This window comes from Adiantum capillus-veneris, chromosome 13 (assembly GCF_014529385.1).
Source record: "Adiantum capillus-veneris isolate H3 chromosome 13, ASM1452938v2, whole genome shotgun sequence".
NCBI lineage: Eukaryota > Viridiplantae > Streptophyta > Polypodiopsida > Polypodiales > Pteridaceae > Adiantum > Adiantum capillus-veneris.
In genome coordinates, this window is record NC_140943.1 from 11,633,995 (window position 1) to 11,654,595 (window position 20,601).

The following is a 20,601-nucleotide window of genomic DNA, read 5'->3' on the forward strand; positions in this document are numbered from 1 at the left end:
ACTCTCTTTTTCTTGAACTCCTGCTAATATCTCCTCTCTAGCTTGTTTTTGAGCCTTTTCTTCTTTCCTAGATTGATCAATTGTCATCGGTCTTTTGCCTTTTCTATCTGGAGGTTCTTCTTTAGTCAATTTAGACTCCTGTACTTTTCTCTTCGACCTCGTTTGAGATGTAGTCTGAGTGGAACTAAACTTGGTTGTCTCTTCATCACTTCCTTCTTCTTGATATTAAATCCAATGGTTCTGAGTGGGAGCCTCCCACAAATCTTGAGCCACATCAATGGCTTAGTATGTAATTCTAGTTAGCATCTCTAGTGTTGCTAGGTATGTTAGCTTTGTATGCTTATTTTACTTTGTTAAAAGATCAAGAATGTATTGGGCATGGTTGATCGTTACGGGTGAGTTTTGAAGATAGGCCGAGCTATATGTTGTAGATACTATGTGATTAGATGTTGTGTAGCGACCTAGCCTCTTGTCATCAATGTGTAAAAATTGCTTGAACATCCGAGTTGTAGCTCTACTTCTCGACATGTCATGTCTGCAAATGTAGCCGCTACACCTTTCTTTGCAAAGACTTAAATTTCTATAGAGATTCAGAGATCAATTTGGAGTTGGTTCACACTTGAACCTTATCATTTTCTAGGGTGGTAATTTCCATTGTGACATCTTCTGTGATGATTATGTAGGGCTCATGATCTCTCTACATATCTATTCTGCATAGCAACATCTGGAAGTAGTTGATTAAATCTATCTTTCTATTGCATCCTTAATTGAAAACTTTCTAGCAAGATTGTAAGCCTCTCTGCATATGGTAGGTAATTCTCGATGTATGTTGATGCTTCATGAATGGAGTCTTTGAAAATCGTAAACTCTAGAATCTCCTCCAGCCTCTTTTTGTGGCTCCACTTCTTTGGATTGCCTTTGGCTTCAGGCTTCATAGCTCCTATAAACATTTATCAAAATTTAGAGAATGTTCAAAGCCAGAATAGATGTTCCTCTATTTTTACGCATATATAGGGCTTGTCAGTTGTTAGTATTGCTTAGAACACTGAGATGAACTTTGCAGAATGTAAATAACCTGGAAAAAATTTGTTCCATACAATATCAAGAAAAAATCTCATTTTTTTCCTAGATCTATGATCAGGATAGATTTTTTGGATTGTGACTCCATGGACTTGATGTATACTCTAAATTTTGGCTCTTGTTCAAATTTGATGAAATTTGGGTAGGGGGATTGGTTGTAACTGAGGTTTTAGACATCTGCTTCAGGCTCATTGGGTCTTGTGCCGCATAGATGCGATTTTTCCACTTTTGACCACATAGAAGTGAGCAAAGGACTTATGCCAACATGTGTATAAGGTCATAATTGTTGTGGGGTTCCTAGTTACACTCTGTGGGAGAAAATCATAATTTTTCCCAATTTTTCATATTGGGTGTTTGATGCTCATTCAACTTGGTACACACATTTCCCCTAGTGTTTAGAGACTACTTATCCACATGTAGCATAATTTTTACCGGTTGAACAAGAGGTAGGTAATTTTCAAATTCCCAACCAAGTGGGAAATTTAAGTAGGCGAGGTGTAGACCTCTAATGACTATCAAACCTCTTGAGTAGGTTTTACTTATTACTGAGAGTAACATGTGGGTAGTTTTAGAACCCAACTTGGTTTCATGTTGACAATAGGGAAGAAAACATTTCAATTTTTTTCCTAGGAGTCAAATGTGAGCTTTGCATCGAGTGAACTTAGTTGGCCTTTGTCACATGATGCTTTAAGACTGTTGATCAATTTTCTTTTCAATTTGGACTACCCACACAAACTTTGAACCATTTTTAGGATTTTGACATTGTGAAAATTTGTCATGCATTAGGAGATTTCAGAGGTCTTTTAGAGGGCCTTTTGTAAGAGAGAGGAAAATAAGCTCCTCCAATGAGAGAAGAGTCTACGTTACGTAGAAAAATAGATTGATATTAACAAAAATATAAAAGGTGTCCCTCTCCTCATTTAATAATCTAGTGGTCCTTGAAAACGATAACTCTCTTTCATTTAATGCGAGCACCTTTTTCAAAAGGTAGATGCGGTGCATTTGATACGGCTTACATCATCACTAGAACTCAAAAAGTTACAAAACTATCAAGTGGTGAAAGTTTTGAAACTTTTGATACTGTCAATGCGTCCGGAACGCTCAAATATCTTTGAAATGAATGTCCAATTGCCTCGCTCCGACATCCAAAGAGGCAAAGAATGTCAAAAACCCCTAAAAGAACATTTTACTAATGGCGTGCGAGGGGGCATTCCAAAATTTTGGAATGCCTCCTCGCGCGCCGTTAGTAAAAAGCCCTTTTTTTCCTCTTTTAAGGAGCTTTTTGAGAGGAAAATGTCAAAAAACTTCTAAAAAGGGGCTTTCTTGAAAGATAATTGTCCAAAAATAACTAAAAGGAGCTTTGTACTAACGGCGCACAGAGGGGCATTCTAGAATTTTAGAATGCCTCCTCGCGTGCCTTAAGTAAAAAGTTCATATTTTGGGGTTTTTTGACATTTTTTGCCTCTCCGGATGTCGGAATGAGACAAGTAGACATTCATTTTTAGGGTATTTTGGTGTTCCGGACGCATTGGTGGTGTCAAAATACTCAGAATCTATCACTATTTGACAGTTTGTGACTTTTCAACTTTCAATGATGACGTAAGCTGCATTGAATGCGCTACACCTGCCTCCTGAAAAAGACGCTCGCATTAAATAAAAAAGTGACCATTTTGAAGGACGATTGGGAATATAAATCTACTTTTTAGAGTTTCTAGTTGTCCTTTTGGACGTACTCACAAGGTGCAAGTGCATTTTAAAAAAAGTTTCTAGAGAGAGAAGTATAATTTCTTACAAGGCCCTCCAAATGACCTCCGAAATTTTCTAATGTGGGAAGTGAGAACTTCCTTTTCATGGGAAATCTTCTAGGAGATGGTTTTTTCATAAGATGATCATGGCTAACACCTTCATGATTCATTTTGCATAAAGATTTAGAGGGAAGGGAAAAAAATGCAATTTTTTCCTACTTCACATGAAAACAAAATTTTTCAAGTATGCAAAATTCCAACATATTCATACACTCTTATGAAGCATTTGTGAGGTGTCACTTCATCAGTTGGGTAGCCACACTTTTTATGGGACCATTTTGACCTTTGAAAGAAATCTCTGACTCAAGATTCCAGTCTCATCGGATATTGCCTAGCATGTATCATTGTTGACTTGGGGAGGTTGTTCCTTAGAAGTCTTGTATGAGGTTTCATCCCTTTTTGACATCCTTTGATTGTTTTATGTCAAAACAACATTTTCTTGAGCTATGGAGGCTTTTTGCTGCTAAACCCTCTTAGGCAATGCCATTACTGATGCTCCTTCACATAAATGTATAGCCGTAGTGTTTTGAAGCTAGTGGCCAAGTTTACGGGCTAGAAGAAAAAAATGCAATTTTCTGATGCAAGGCTTTTCTTTTGGTACCAAAATGAACTATGAGGCTATGGGCATGTTAGTAGACCTAGGAGGAAATTTTCCATGAAGTTTGATCATGGTTGGGTGCTCCTTCTCGGTGTAAGCAATGCTTTTGCATTTTGGCAGGTCTAGGTTTCATCAGGTTTTCTACCTACCACTTTGGACATGCACGAGCATCAAACCGTAGTGTTTTGAGTAGGTAACATACCTCTCATGTTTGATGTCAAAGCTTGAATCATGCACTACATGGGACATGCAAGAAGATCACTCCAAAATCTCTCTCTCTCTCTCTCTCTCTCTCTCTCTCTCTCTCTCTCTCTCTCTCTCTCTCTCTCTCTCTCTCTCTCTACATAGGACGTGCGAGAAGATTGCTCCAAAATAGCTCTCTCTCTCTCTCTCTCTCTCTCTCTCTCTCTCTCTCTCTCTCTTAGCAACCTAACTAACAAAGATGCTCTAAAGACCAACTTATGATGTAATATTTCATTTTCTCACACAATCTAGCCATTTATAACTGCAAGCCTTTGTATTTTATTGATTCCCAAAGCGCGTAATTGAATATGTAATTATGAGTCTGTTCCAGTAGGGCTATAAGCTTCCATATTGTACCACTTAATCTTTAGTCCGAGACAGAGTTGGCACATCTCTTTGTTTTTTGACCTAAAACCGTATGGCAAGGTATAAAAGACAACTTTTGTATTATTTTTGCAAGTTCATTTTGGATAATGAAGCGACGTGCAATTATAGAGAGATTTGTGTGTTCTGCCACTTTCTTTTGAAGTTGGTAGCTCTCTCACAGATGGTCTGTTTAGAGTGTTGTTCCTTCCATTGCATTTGGAGGTGAAAGCTCTACGTGACAATGCAAGTTTCTCGTGAAGAATCTATGATTTTGTTGTGTATAACCTCCTTCCAAATCTACTCATAACTCATATTTTATATATCAAAATTTCATTTTATGCATATGAAGGGTGCTAGGGCATCATTGCTAAGCTAGTAGGTGCATTCAGGACCAAAAATAGTTAGGTCAAATATGCCCTATAGATAATAATTGCATTTTTGGCAAGTGGTCAAAAGGGAGATTTGAGACGATAGGCATGTTCCTTTAGTGGTTGCCTATCCTTTCTATGAGTTTGGTTATGTTTGGAATTCATTTTCTTGGTGAATTGATGAGATTTTCTTGCTGTGTCATGACTAGTTTTATCTAACTGACATGCAGTTGACTGTTGCTTGTAAGTAGGGATTGGATGTGTTTTCCAAGAGACTGACTATTTGGTGGATACAACGGACTGTCACCTAAAATCCGCAATACACACCAAACTCTGTTGTATTCAATTGTTTTTTTCAAAAGAATCCTTGTAATTCTGCTATTAATGATTCTCAAATTGTAATTTAGCATGTTATTCTCTATTACCCACTCAGAACCTACAAGCCTTGTAAAGTGGCCAATGGCCATGGGAAAGGGTCCCAAGTTTTTAAGTCAAAACCCTTAGTTTTGAAAGACACATTATCACTATCTTTGGATTTATTGGATGTTGTCTGAGAGCTGTACTTTTGCTACAAGTTGTAATCAATCTTTCTCCTTGTATGTAATTAGAATTCGATAGCACATTGTGTTCCTTGTCTCTTGCTCTTTAATCTAAGTGTAATCATTCTCGATTTTGTTGTGGTTTGCGACGTCTTGTCTAATAGCTAAATGCATTGATTTGAGGTCTTAAATGGTCATTTTTTGATGTTTTGACCTTGGAGGATTGTTTCTAAGCCTGAAGGAAACCTTTTCGTGTAGTTCTCTTTCAGTTTTCTATACATTTCTTAGGATGGATTGTGATTTTTATACCTTCCCAGATGATTGCAAAACTTGTTAGGATTGTGCCCTTAGTTGTTGTAACACCTTGCCTTAAGTTTCACTGCATTCCAAATTCATTTGGATGCCAAAAAGGTGTGATGACCTAGAGAGGTGAGACTAGACATAGGCTGATTTTTCGACTAGGAAGTGATTATTTTCTATTGTAGATGCATGAACAGTTCTTTAGGTTCACTTATTTGAAATTGAAGTCGATCCTTAGGTGGTGAGTGACCTAGTTGTACAAAAAATCCTTTCCAAATATTTTGACACCCATTCCATTTACACTTAGATAGTTAAGCATCTAGATGTAGGTTTAGTGCTTAGTAGAGACTGGAGTCAGAGTCAAGGACCAACCAGTTCTACTCCTTATAAGCAAAGAGGGTTGTGAGTGAAGTACAAAAAGTATTTCATTCTTTTATTTTTCCTATGCTTGAAAAGGACTATTTCACCATACACTATGTTGTTATTTCTGCACTGTTAACTTATTTTGTCATTTCTGCAGTGTTAAACTTATTTATGTTTGTAGATACAATTCAGTTTATATGAGTATGTTAAGTAACAATTTCCACAATCAAAGGGGCCCAAAAGAATCAGGGTATAAACTGTCTGAAACCTTATTTTGGTACCAAAGACCATAACTCTACAAATTTGCAAAATTGATGGTCAAAACTTTAAAGTTGAATTAAACTCAACAAAACCTAGCAAAAAGGGATATACAAGCTTGTAAGAAACAAATGTAACAATGTTTTCCCAGATTGCCTACCCAACATGGATCGCGATCCATGTACCTTTTTGGCCAATTGACTAGAAACTGTCCTCATTTGTTAGAACAGGCTCTTAGAGACCACAATCCCGAGTTTGGACAAAAATAGGTTGCTCAAAGAACATCTAAATCAAGAACTTTGACTAATCTGTACAAAACCTTGAAAATTAAGTAAATTTGGGGGAACTGAACTTGTAGCTATCCAAATTCAAAAAGGGGTGAGAATTGGGTTCAATTAAAGGCAAAGAACCAGCGTGACAAATTCATGACCAGATGTTGCCAAACATGGATCACGATCCATGTGCTAGGTTGACATTTTGACAGGATAATTGACTAGTACACTCTTGAGAACTGAGGGAACAACTTTTGCAAAAGAGTGCACAACAAAAAAGTACAAAAGCCTGATCAAAACACCAAAAAATAGTTGATAGCAAAAAAAACCGCAAAGCAGACACAAAATCTTGCTTTTGGCTGGGAAAATGTAGTTCAAATCCAAAAAGATTTGGGGAAAAGTATCACCATACCCAAGATTATAAGCTAACCAAATCTCATGTCAAAATGAGGTCCAACATGGATCGCAATCCATGCACCTCATTGGAATTTTGAGCTGATATTTGAGAGGTGGACAAAAAGAAGACACAAAATCTTGCTTTTGGCTGGGAGAACGTAGTTCAAATCCAAAAAGATTAGGGGAAAAGTATCACCATACCCAAGATTATAAGCCGACCAAATCTCATGTCAAAATGAGGTCCAACATAGATCGCAATCCATGTACCTCATTGGAATTTTGAGCTGATATTTGACAGGTGGACAATTGGTAACATTTGAAGAACAGTTCCCAAAACAACTACTGTAGAAAAAGTTCAAAAAGTGGATTTAAAGGGCCAAAAATAGTTCAAGGTAAAAACCCTGGAGCAGACTTAAGGATTGACTTTTGGTTGGCTTAAAGGAGTCCAAATTCCAAAAATACCATAAAGCAAACATCAGAGGACCAAAGGGAAGCTGTGCGCCAAGTTTTAGTGCAATTTGACAACTAGGTACATGGATCACGATCCATGTTCCTCTATCACACATTGAGACCAAACTTGCACCTTTATTATGGACAAATGGGGATTGACTGGCACCAAGGACAAGGTAGATCAAGAGTTAGTAGATGAACCACCCAAGATGGAAAAGCAAAACATTGTGCTCAGGCGCACTAACAAGACGGAGCGGCTTAATGCAGAAAACACTTATGTGGGGCTATATAAATTCAATAATGGAGAACATACACTCTGTTATAGATGTGTTATAGATGTGATGAACCCTACATCAAGGAGCTGACAAACCACAATCGACTATATGTTTTTAAATACACGGAGGGGAGAAGTATCCAAGTGGTCATGATGGATAAGCATGGCCAAAAATAATCTCCTATAGACCGTAAGGATCTAGAGTGGTATACATACTTTGATGGACCACTCCACCAACATTATGAAAATCCGGAGCAAGTTAAACCCATGACGACTCAAACGAGACCAGAAACTAGGTACATGAGTCCAGTAAGAAACAAGAGTGGAAGATTCGTTTGGGCACCAACAATTCTTGAATGCAAGGCCCATGGGGTCAATGGGGTCTAGGGTTTCTTTGAACACACATAGGGACAATATAGCACCTGATTTGACTTACGCAACTAGAATCCCTCTGACTAGTACATGAGATCGAACAAAAAAATCGAATGAATGTATGGCGGAGAGCACACCAATTGTAGTGCCAAGGCGACAATACGAAATTAGAGAGACCTTGTCAAGAGAACCAGGGATGGTAAGGATGGTTGCAGAGACTAGACGCATGTGGCCATATCAAGTGGCCAAGTGTGGACCCAAAAAGTATAATGGATCGGGGGATTCGTACGCTCATGTTTCAATATTCAAACAAGTGTTGAGGCCTAAACATGTAACAAATTTCCATACTCAATACGAAGGATTTGGATTGACCCTAGAAGGAACAGTCTTGACCTATTTCCAACCATTAAACAATCGGGAATTTCCCATCATAAAGCAACTTCTTTGAGATTTGCATCTAATACAATCTCCCAAATCTATGCATTTAGAAAAAAGGAGAAAGAAAAGGTGAAGGCAGCCTCGCTTCTATTTAAGCAATACATAGAAAGATGTCCTGCTAGAGAGCTACCTCAGGATGAGAGGTTGTCAGTCCTTTTCATAGAGGGATTGCAAAATGATACTCTCAAAAAATATTTTCACTTAAAGGCATGTGTTACTTTTGAGCAAGTCATGAAAGAGGCGTTGTACTTGGTAGACAACTATAAGGTATACGGGGAGGTGACCGAGGACACAAACCAAGGGACAAGTAGCACCTCTTCAACTACTAGCAAATCCACGATAAGACTGGGTGGGCATAACCCAACTATGCCAGACGTTGATCAAATGATCAAGGAAGTGATAAGAAGGATCAACCAAGGAAACAAGACAAACCCAAACACACAACAATAGCCCATGCAAAAATGTGACACTTGTGGAGGAGATCATCCAACTCAGTGGTGCAACATGTAGCCAAGGCCAAGAGCAAATGTACACCGTGTATTGAAGTGGTGTGCTATCAAACAAAAATGGACAAACCATGAGACCCACAAATGTTTCTACAATAAAACCTATGTTAGAGAAAGACCATATGGGCCACCTGGAGGGCAAAATTTTCCACCACCTCCAAGATACCAAGTAGGAAAAAATAACGTAGTCCAAGGGCAGGAAAAACCTCAACCTGTGTTGGGACATCAGCCTCCTTTACCCCATGAAAATAGAGCCATGGTAAGAATTTCACAACCCATAGAGGGACATTCGGATTAGAGTATGATACAGGTAGTTTTATATGGAGAAGATTCAAACAGCTCCTATGAGAGATGGTTAGATAGTAGTGCCTTTGCGTTTGAAGGAAAAATTCCATGGATAAGTTCGGAAGGGATGTCAAAATCATCATATATAGCACAACCAACAAAAAATCATTACCTGTTTGATGAAAATATTCTCATGTTCATAGAAAATTAGAATTACAAACCTAGGGGATACCCTCCTAGAATCGAACAACGAATGGGGGCTCCACATGCTTCTCCACCACCTGTAGGGACATGCAATGAATGTGGCGGTGATAATTAGGCAAGAAGTTTTCCACACAAAGGAGAGCGTATCAAACTCTTCGGGCATTGTGAGGGTTGTACAAATGACCATCTAATTCCACACTGTCCAAAAAACCTGATAACAAAGGGAAGGCAACTATGAACAAAATTGGAATTGTATCAAGCTCAAGTAGATTAAAAAAACGGAACCAGCACTTCCAATGAATGTTGCAACAAGAGCACAAGCACAGGAGGCTGCAAGGAACATACCTAAGGGAGACAAAAACATCCCACCCTACCAAGCCAAGATAGAGAATGTGTTGGTTAGAACCCCTAGGAAATCCTAGAAGGCAAAAAGGGACAAGATGAAAGCCAAAAGAATTTTAAAAAATCAGCTTTAGAAACCAAATTGTAGCAAATAGAAGAACAATTGAGAATGGAAAGGGACCATAAAGAAATAATGATGTAGCAAAACCATCACTAATACTTTCGGGAGGATCGGTCATGGTGGACAAGGTCTTTGAGCCATTAGATGCAATCTTGAAATCTTATGAAGCTAGGCTAAAGCCAACCAAACCCAAGAGCATAGATGGTTAACTTATCCTCATTTAGGGTATGAAAAAGAGAGGTTGCAGATGTCCAAGGAGCTCATTAGAAAAATTTTGAACTCATTTTTGGGCCTTTTAAGAGTGCCACATCATCAAAGTTGTACAAAAGAAAGCAACCCGGTAGACCCCTCTAAATATTGCTTAGAACCCCATGATATGACCTATCATTGGAAAGTTCTTGAAAAATGGATTCTAAAGAGCCAAGGTCCGAAAAGTATGGATGAATTCTATGAAAGTTATGCCATGTTTTTTCAATCAGCCAGGTTTTGTTACCGTTACGGTAATCTAAAATCACTTTTTTCTAGATCTACATGAAGGCAATGTCCGATACATGCATGCTATATATCAATAGATAGCATTTGAAGAGTAGATTCTAAATATCCAACCTCCAACAAGTTTGGATCTTATTTGCAAAAAATTTACCGATCCCCACTTTTTGAAAGCTATGCCACATCAACAATTCTTACAAGGCCCATTTTTTAGTCCAAACTTATCCTAATGCATCCAGGTGGCCCAAGCTCTTATGGAACCACTTGTTCCTATTGCTCCAAGGACTAAGGTATTGATTCGCAAAAAAACACAAGAATTGAAAAATCAAGGTATCAAAAACAGAGACAAAAAAGAACCGGTAGTTGAAACACCTTTGGATACGAGGGTGGCAACCAATACCACAGATGGGGTGTATTCATAGGTAGTTATGCCAACTCTAGAAGTAGAAGAACCATGGCCACAAGACCTATGGGAGGATATCAAAAACACAAAATATGAAAGCGTGACGCTTTAGTCATCCCCTATCACTAAGATCCATTTAGAACATGAGTTCTACCCGGGTGATATCCGATCACTATATGGTGATGAAGGTACAAACATATTGAAAGACAACAAACCTTAGTCTTTGAAAACTTTACCTTCGTTCATTGGTAACCATGAAACTGTTACGTATGGAGCCTAATTTACCCCGTGTAATTTTCTGTATTAAAATGCACATTTGTAAGGCCCCTGTTATGAGGAGAAGCCATTGTGCGTGAAGAGAAATCACTTGTTAGAAATAAAAATCACTCGCCATAAACCAAAATTTTCATGCCCATTCTTGAGCTGGAATATTCCTTTTCGCCAGAATATTATGGCAAGATGGCGGTTGAAAAGTGGTCGAAAAGCGATCGATCGGTTGGCCGGTGGCCGGTAGTCAATGGCCGGTGGCCGGTGGCTGGAAGTCAATGGCCGGTGGGTGGTGACCGAATTCAATGGCCGATGGCCAAATTCAAAAGCGGATTTGTCTTCTCAAGGGAGGCCACACATGGGCGGATTGGAGGGTCCGATTTGGACTTATCTACACAAGAACGGCTACACATGGCTGCCTCTCATGAGAGAGGGCAGCCCTTTTGGCCTATAAAAGGAGGCCATTTCTACACACATTTCACAGTGTGAAGTTGATGCAACAAGGTGGGTGCGAGGTGGTGAGAGTGAAGCAAGGCGGGAGCTCTATTAAGGGTATAATCCCTTTGTAACCTACTTCTTGTTTGAAGAACTAAAGCCATTAAGTGGTTGCTTTCCTGTGGATGTAGCATACATTGGGTGAACCACGTATATCGTGTGTACTCTCTCTCTACTCTATAATATCTTGTGTGTGAAAATTATCTCTCTCCATTAAGTAATCTACTCAATTATCTACTTAGCTATGTCATATTTCCTAACAACTGGTATCAGAGCAAGGTTTGCTCGTAGCTAAATTATCTCAAGGAAAGGATTCCTTGAATTGAGTGGGAGAAATGGTGGAGCAAGGGAAGCTCAAGATCGAGAAGTTCAACGGCAAAAACTACCAACATTGGAAGATGCAGATTGAAAACTATCTCTACCAGAAGGACCTCTATTTGCCACTAGGCGGTCTTGCAAAGAAGCCCGCAACGATGGCAGATGAAGCATGGATTGTCCTTGATCAAAAGGCACTAGGAACAATCCAGTTAAGCTTTACGTCAACAGTGGACTTCAACGTTCCGGAGATGAAGACCACAGAGGACTTGATGAAGTCACTTGATGATTTCTACGAGAAACCATCAACATCCAATACGGTATTTCTCATGAAGCACTTATTCAATCTAAAGATGGCAGAGAATGGTTCAGTTGTAGAACACCTAAATGACTTTAACACTGTAAGGTCCCTCCCTAAACCCTAGAGCCATTCATAACGTTTTCAGCCTAGAAAATAATTTAGAAAAAGCAAGACCGACAAAGAAGTCATGCGGACAATGAGACTTTACTCCAAAATAAAAAGACAAGGATATTTCGGATAAGGCATTACGTCATCCCTATATTTTTCCAAAAAGATTAAAATTATTTTTATACTTCTTCGTCAAAAGCCGCGTGGGAACTGATCTAGATCGAGAACTGGCAAAAAAAGGGACTAACTTGATTGGAATATAAAGTTAAGAGATAGGATTTGAGAAGAGAATTGGGGTCCAATAGGAATTGAGAAGAAATTGGGATCCAATAGGAATTGAGAAGAGAACTGGAGTCCAATAGGAATTGGGAAGAAATTGGGGTCCAATAAGAATTGAGAAGAGAATTGGGGTCCAATAGGAATTGAGAAGAGAATTGGAGTCCAATAGGAATTTAGAAGAATTCAAACTGAAATAAAATTCTTTGATCGAAGAATTCAATTTAGAGTAAAATTCTTGAATGAGTCAAAAGCTGCAACTTTCCACTCATTCTCTCTCTAGATTGCATTGAAGGTGAGCCCAACCACCCTCCCTCCCTCTCTACTCTTGTGGATTTTTAGTGGGACTGTATTTGTACTTTTTCATCCACATCCCCCCCCAAGTATATACATTGTATTCTGCCCACCATTTCCTATATAAGCACCCCCTCTCTTTTGTAATTTTACACACATTGCTAAGCTACTTGCAGGGTGAAAGCATGTTAACCTGTCATGCTTTTTCATGTCCCAGACAATGCTAACTAGCACAATTTTGACATATACTAACTAGTACAATAACTTGAGCTACATCTCCAAGATCTATGACATATTATATATCAATAGAAAGCACTTGAAACAAGGAATCCAAATGGACAACCTCCAACAAATTTTGATATTATTTGTAAAAAATTTACCGGACGCCCAACTTTTCGAAGATGTGCTAACTTGAAACTGCTAACTAGCACAAAAAGCGCGACAGGTTAACATGCTTTCACCCTGCATAGTTTCCATGCTCAAGATTATGCTTAAGTAAATCAAGGTTTCCATTAAACCTTGCTCTTGCTCTCTCACTGTCTTGAAGGCCAAACCCTTGAGGGTTTTGTGAAGAAGCTCCTCTCTCCTTCCTCTTCATCCTAAATCCCTTTCCTTCTTCCTTGAGCCTCACATCTCTTCAAGAAGGACTTCAACCCCACTTCCCTCTTGTTTAGAGGAGGTAATCTTCACTTGTTGCAGAATTAATTAACCTAAACCATGTGTTTTAATACTAGAAAGGTTTATGTGCATCATATTAGGTCTAAGCTTTAATGGCAACCTTACCTTTAGGGATAATCTCTAATGGTATCCTTGCTTTCTTAAGTTAAGCTTCAAAGGTAGATTTGCACTCTTAAGCTAAGCTTTAATGGTAACTTTGCACTTATGTGTAAGCTTTAGTGACTACCTTGTATTTTAGGTTTAATCTTTAATGGTAATCTCGTAATTAGGGTTAAGTGCTAAGAGTATCTATACATCATTAAGTTAAGCTTCAAAGGTAGATTTACACGCTTAAGCTAATCTTTCATGGTAACTTTTCACTTAGGTGTAAACTTTAGTGACTACCTTGTATTTTAGGTTTAAGCTTTAATGGCAACCTCGCAATTAGGATTAAGTGCGAAGAGTATCTGTGCATCATTAAGTTAGGCTTCAAAGGTAGATTTGCACTCTTAAGCTAAGCTTTAATGGTAACTTTGCACTTAGGTGTAAGCTTTAGTGACTACCTTGTATTTTAGGTTTAAACTTTAATGGTAACCTCGTAATTAGGGTTAAGTGCTAAGAGTATCTATGCATCATTAAGTTAAGCTTCAAAGGTAGGTTTGCACTCTTAAGCTAAGCTTTAATGGTAACTTTGCACTTAGGTGTAAGCTTTAGTGACTACCTTGTATTTTAGGTCTAAGCTTTAATGGTAACCTCACAATTAGGGTTAAGTGCTAAGAGTATTTATGCATCATTAAGTTAAGCTTCAAAGGTAGATTTGCATCCTTAAGCTAAGCTTTGATGGTAAGTTTGCACTTAGAAAAAACATTGAAAGACAAGCTTGCAATTTAGGGTTTAGCTTCCATGGTGACTTTGTGTGTGATTAGGGTTAAGCTTCCATGGTGACCTTGTGTGATTAGGGTTAAGATTCTATAAAAACCTTGTCTGATTAAAGAGAGAAAGGTTTGATCTCATTATGGTAATCAAGCTTAGGGTTTGCATGTCTCTTTACGGTAGGAAGAATGTATGGTTATAATCCTCTCTTCCAAGCTTTAATGGAAAGCTCTAGATTCCCATTTTATCCCCAAAGGGAGCTTTAATGGAAAGCTCGAAGAATCATAAATTATATGACGAACTTCTAGCTTTATAAATGGAAAGCTAAGCACCATAAGAAAAGAGTACTTGTCTAAGCTGGATAGAAGTAGTTCAGTTTTTGGTATTGAAGAGTATTTTTAAAGTTGTCAATTTCAAGTTTGTTTGCAAATACGGGATGGGGGAGATAGGGGGATTGATCTCCGTGTTGTTTTGAACCGAAAACTCTACAAGCTTTCATGGAGATGCCCCATGGATGGCAAAGGATTGCAAAACCTGGGAATCGTACAAAATGGAGATTGAAGTTAAAAAGTTGGCATTTCCGAAGAGACATTAACCCATCAAATGCCTATGGCAAAAACTCGCTTGTATTTTCTAAATAAACTTGGCTGGTAGATAATTAATGAACGTAGGAATTAAGGTTGATAAATGAATGAACCTAAAAATTACCAACTAGGAGTTAAAAAGGAATCTCTAAAGGTGATAGGGATAGCCCATTGCAAAACATAGATTTAACTAGGAGTTTTGAAGATTGTGTGGAAATGATCGGAAACCAAGATGGATCTTTTTGGGGTCAATTTGATTGAAAGGCCGGCCCATTGAGAGGATTCTCTATCTTGACGGAGATTGGCCCTTTTTAGCTAGGGCAACGTAACCAGCAAGTTTATTATACCTAGGTCATTCATGCCCGAGGGATAAGGGATGAATGGGTTTGTTTTATTTGGCCCGGTCGAGTGAAGTACCCGCGGTTTCTTATTGGAAAACGGTTATAATCCGGGTATGGCCTGATACCAATAGTTGGATGAGAAGGTCATACTCAGGGAGGATGATGTGAATTGAATTAAGGAAATTTGTTCGATTTGGTTGCATAAAATAGAACTGAAAATGCTAGGAATATAGGGGCTGTCTTGTGCATCTGTCACCAGATGGTGCTATACCTCTCAAAATAAAATGCTTAAGAAGGAATGATTAATTATTTGATGAGCCTTTCTCAAATACTTAATTTTGGGAAATATTGTGAAGGTGCTACCATTTTAATGGCTTGTAACCGATTATCTTGATCCTGAGTAAGACAAGATAAATTGGTTGAGACTAAATGTGTTGCATGATTACTTAGGAAACTAGTTACAAGCCAATTGTGGCAAATAAAGGTAAAGAAATGAATTAAAAGTTTCTAAATGAAGATCTAGTAGGAACAACGAGATGAATTTTCCTAAGCAAGGGTATGCAACAGATTGTCTGTTGCTTGTTGTCTGACGATGTCTGATAGATTGTCTTTCTGATTTTGTAGTAGTTAAGTACTACCTTGGGAAGGGGTTTTCATGAAATGGTTTGGTGGGTGGGCAGATCCAGAGGGTCAGATGGCTGGATGTTGAATAAAATTTTTATGTTAAACGCTAGGACTATGCGGGATAAAAACGGGTAAGCGGAAACGAGCGAGACCAGGTAGGATTACAAGATCCCTCTTCTTAGGGGAAAGCGATAATTGTTGTGCCTACTTGTCAAGAAAAAGGGGTTATCGCCATGAACCAAGGGAGAACAAGAAACCAAGAGCAGATCCTCAAGTTAAAGATCGAGAGAATCAAGACTAAGGACACAATTTTGGGTGTGGGTGACTGAAAGATGCCAATGACGGATTAAATTATGATAAACGGATAGAGTCGTCAAATTGATGGGATTTACCCCCTTGAGTTGGTATTTGAGATAGGCCGAAGTCCTGTCTGGGTGTCGGTCCCAAGTGGGAGGGATACTTGCAAATAGATCTATGTCATTTCTTGGAGCAGTCTAGAATATTGAGGGAGGTGAGTAGGGTCGAGTCTGAGTATGGCCCTCACAAGTGGTATCAGAGCCTAATTTTGAATCTTGGACCTTGGAATTTAGAATTTTGGATTTAAGATTAATGCATGAGAGAAAAACAAATCAGTCTAGCACCTAAATTTCAATTATATTACAAAATGAACTCTTGATGTTTCCAATATTTATTCAAAAATTTTAAAATGGCTTGGGATCTGCAAGAAGAAATTTAGGGGATTATTTGTGAGAGGATGGAAACTGCTACGCTAGAGCGAAGGCTCGCTATGCTGGAACATTTTAGGGAGCTCTTATTTCCAGAAAGCTATACTTGTCCCTGGGATTTAAGCAAGCACGAAGCGTGAGTAAAGTTGGAAATGAACGATATAGAAATTTGTGGAAGAATAGGTAATGCACTTGTGCGAAGACGCATGGAAGTGTCATAAATGAATGAAGATGCATGCACTTGTGCGAAGACACGTGAAAGTGGCATGGATGAAACTTTTATTGAGCTTTACTTGTCATTCTCCCTTAAGCTTAGTAATAAGGAGCAAGATTGGGTAAGGTAGCTAGCACATGAAGAATTAATTTTTGGGACATTGACTGGAAGATAATTTTGAGTAATAATGAAAAAATCCAAGAAGTTCTTGTGATTAGCCACAGATAACGCTATAAGTATATATAGCAAAACTCGCTTTGAAATTACTGATGGCTTGTAATATTCAAGAAGAAGAAGTTTATAGGATAGTCCTGAAATAATGGGGATAGCCGAACCAGAGAACACATTAGTCATATTGAGACACCTTATCGAACTTTTCTCTCCTAAGGAAAGTTCCATTTCTACTAAGAAATGGAGAACATGTGGGTCGAATGGAGTACACGGTTAACCCTATGGGGATGCGTACAACTATTGAATAATTTACGGATTGCAATGATGAGAGAAAGCTGGAATTGGGACCAAAGAGATATGGTATGGTCCAATCTTATTTCCAAATTTTGAAAGTAAACTTCTACTTATAGCATCTAATTTGCCTCATGAAAAGATGTTTATTTATTCAAGCTAGAATTATGTCTCAGAATTGTGCTAGTCTCTCTTGCTAAATAAAGAATATAATATTGCAGATAGTAACTATGCCACCTCGTCAAAATCTGAGAGAACCAGTTGTCCCTACTGTTGTGCCAATAACTGACCCTGAAAGACCTATAAACCCTTCAGAGCAAGTATCACTTGAAGTTCCAGTAACCTTTATACCTAAAACCACCACTATTGATGCTACTCCTCACCTACCCTCAATTTATTCCAAGATAGATCTCAAGTCATGTTACTACCAGGTTAGGATCAAGGAGGGACAAATTCCCAAGATCGCCTTCAACACCAAGTTTGGGTATTATAATTTTACAGTTAGGCCTTTTGGTCTAACTAACACCCCTACTACCTTTAATCGCGTGGTGACAGATCTCTTCACGAAGAAGTTAGAGATATTTGTTTTGGTCTTTGCGGATGACACTTGGTTTATTCAGAAGCCAAGAACATCGTCTATGACAATGTCTTAGAAAGCCATTGAACCTGTTTTGAAGCTTCCAAATTTTTGATAAGGTTTTTGAAGTTCCAGTAGCAGATGTCATGTCCCCTATAAATAAGAGGGATTCTACAGCAAGAAGTTTACCCCGTAGCCTATGAATCTTGAGGACTTAAGATCCCCCAAGAAATACCATCCAACGCATGTTGTAACCACTTCTCTTTTAGCGTTACTATCCCTTTGATTATAAGATGAATACAATTTTCCAATGATATTAAGCTCGTGATGCTGTAATTTTCAAAAAAAGAAGATCAATCCAACCTTCTACTTTCAAGTTCTTGTAGTGCAATGAGAAGTTATTGTTGTGCATTTGACAAATAGAAAAGACAGTAAATGAAATGCGCTCAAAAACTCACAAGGAATCAAGATGGAAAAGTGCAATAGATAAGCTCATAAATATTGCAGACATTTAAAAATCCAAAGAAGAATAAGAAAACAAACTTATGAGTTAGCCAAGAACTCAAAGTTGGAATCTTTACTCAAGACTATCATAGACAAAAGACCCTTTGCTGAAATTAAAAGAAAAATGCACTAAATAGAGATGTCTTTAAGAATTTAATTAAAGAGGAGAGACTGACATTTCAAGACAACAAAGTACGAACAATACTCAAATTTTTCAAAAAAAGGTTATTTCTTCAATTAAAGCCAAAAAGAATTACACGGGAGGCAGGAAGTAATTACAAGAGAGGCAAGAAAATTTACAGCTAATCAAGATCCTCTAATATATGGTCACATAACCAAGTATCGTAAGCACCGCACATATTAAGATGCTCACCCTCTAGAATGATTCTACGAGAAACAACTTGAGCAATTTCTTTCTCGGGTATGAGCTGAGAAAAGAAAAGGACCTCTAAGAGGAAGACTCCAGATGGTATCGAGGCAAATCTTGAAATGGGGGATAAACTGCATAAGCAAGAACAATCTTGTGGAGAACCCAGGATCTTGTGTCCTTTTGATGCAGTAGTATAGCGAGTCGGCTATGGTTGCGGAAATGGTCTCTACTCCAGAGAGTCACTCTTGTGAGATGTCACCATGTCTTCCATATCGTCTGGCCGACACAAGAATTTGACTGAAGAAAAAGGAGATCTTTGTATTGCTCTAAGAAATGTCTTTTAACTGCCTCATCTGCACTCTGCAAGTGAGAGATGCATACAGGAAGAACCAAGTCTTCTTGCCAAGACGCCATTAGATAAGAAAATGACTAAGTTACAAGAGAGTGAAGATCGCAAAAATAAGAGGATAACAAGTGCTTATAAAGAAGGGATTACCAGTAGCTTATAAAGAGAAAGTAGCGTATCGAAGAATCCACAAACATAATGGCTTATTCAAGAAGATAACTTATTAAGAAATATTTCCCATGACTCCAATGTTATACTAGCAGATTTTTGGGGATGAAGAAGTGTAAGAGAGAAGTCAAGTTGAAAGCGTTAACAAGAAGTTAAGTCGCAGATGTATCCAAGAAGCTTCATTAATTACGTATTTTATTCGAGTTGAGGACAACTCTTTCTTTTTTTATTGGGGAGAGATGCTACCTTCAATAGACTCAAAGACCTCTCTTGACCAGCAATCCTATCCTCATCAACCCTGACTAGTTCACTCCTTAGCTCTTCTTTACCCGAGGAAGTTCAACGAGAAATTCAGATAGACTCCTATTTTAGACCTCTTCTATAAGAGATTCAAGCTCAGAACCTGAGGGAACACTTAACTGACTATACCTTAGCAGATGGTCTTCTTTACTATCTGGAAAGCTTCAACCCCTAGATATTCCTCAGTTGAAGTGGGAATGTCTGAGTATGGACTTTGTTACAAGTCTTCCAAAGACAACTGGAAACTATGATTCTATTTTTGTCATAGTAGATAAGCTCACTAAGGTGGCTCATCTAAGTCCAGCCAAGGAGACAGCCACCGCCATCCACATAGCCCAACTATTTGTCAAAGAGGTAGTAAGATTACATGGAATCCTTGCAAGAATCATCAGTGATCTGGATGCCAAATTTACTTCTAGGTTTTGGCAAGCCATGTTTCGATCTCTGGGTACCCAACTGAATCTCAGCTCAGCATATCATCTGGAGACTGATTGTCAAACTGAGCGAGTGAATCAATTCATTGAAGATATGCTTTGAGCATACTACAACCAGCAGCCCCAGCAATGGATCAAGTTTCTTCCCCTAGTTGAGTTTTCTTATAACTCTTCTCACCATCGCAGCCTCGAAATGTCACCCTTTAATGCCTTGTATGGTTAGGAATGTTTAGTCCCTCTTCGATTAGCCGACCCAGCTCTTCATGTTCCTGCTACTAAGTCTACCCTGGAAGAGATGGATCATCAACTTCTAGTCATTAGAGACAACCTGAAGAGAGCTAGTGATAGGCAGAAGAGCTACACTGATCTTCACCGCTCCGCTAGAAGCTTTAGCCAAGACAAACAAGTTTTCCTCAGAGTCAAACCCAAACGCAGCTCCTCAAATCTAGGGAAATTCTGTAAGCTTGCACTCAGCTTTTGTGGACCTTTTGGAATCCTTAGAAAGATAGGACAACAAGCCTACAAGTTAGCCTTACCGCCTCACATATGCATTCATAATGTTTTTCATGTTAGCCTCCTTAAGAAATATGTTGCTGACACCATTCTCGTCAATCAGGAAGAATTTGAAATGGAACCAGAGCAAGTTTTAAAAACTAAAGAGAATCAGCTGTGGCACATGACAATTCGAGAAGTACTAATCAAGTGGAAGGGCTATCCAATTGAAGATGCTTCCTGGGAAGATTGGGACCAGCTAATTATCCAATTTCCAAGTTTTGGAGGATGAGCCCATGTAATTCATCTTTTGGAATCAAATCAATATCTCCCTTTTGTCCAAACCCTTGATCATCTTTTTGGTTGGTTCTTCGGAACACCTTATAATTATTCTTCAAGATA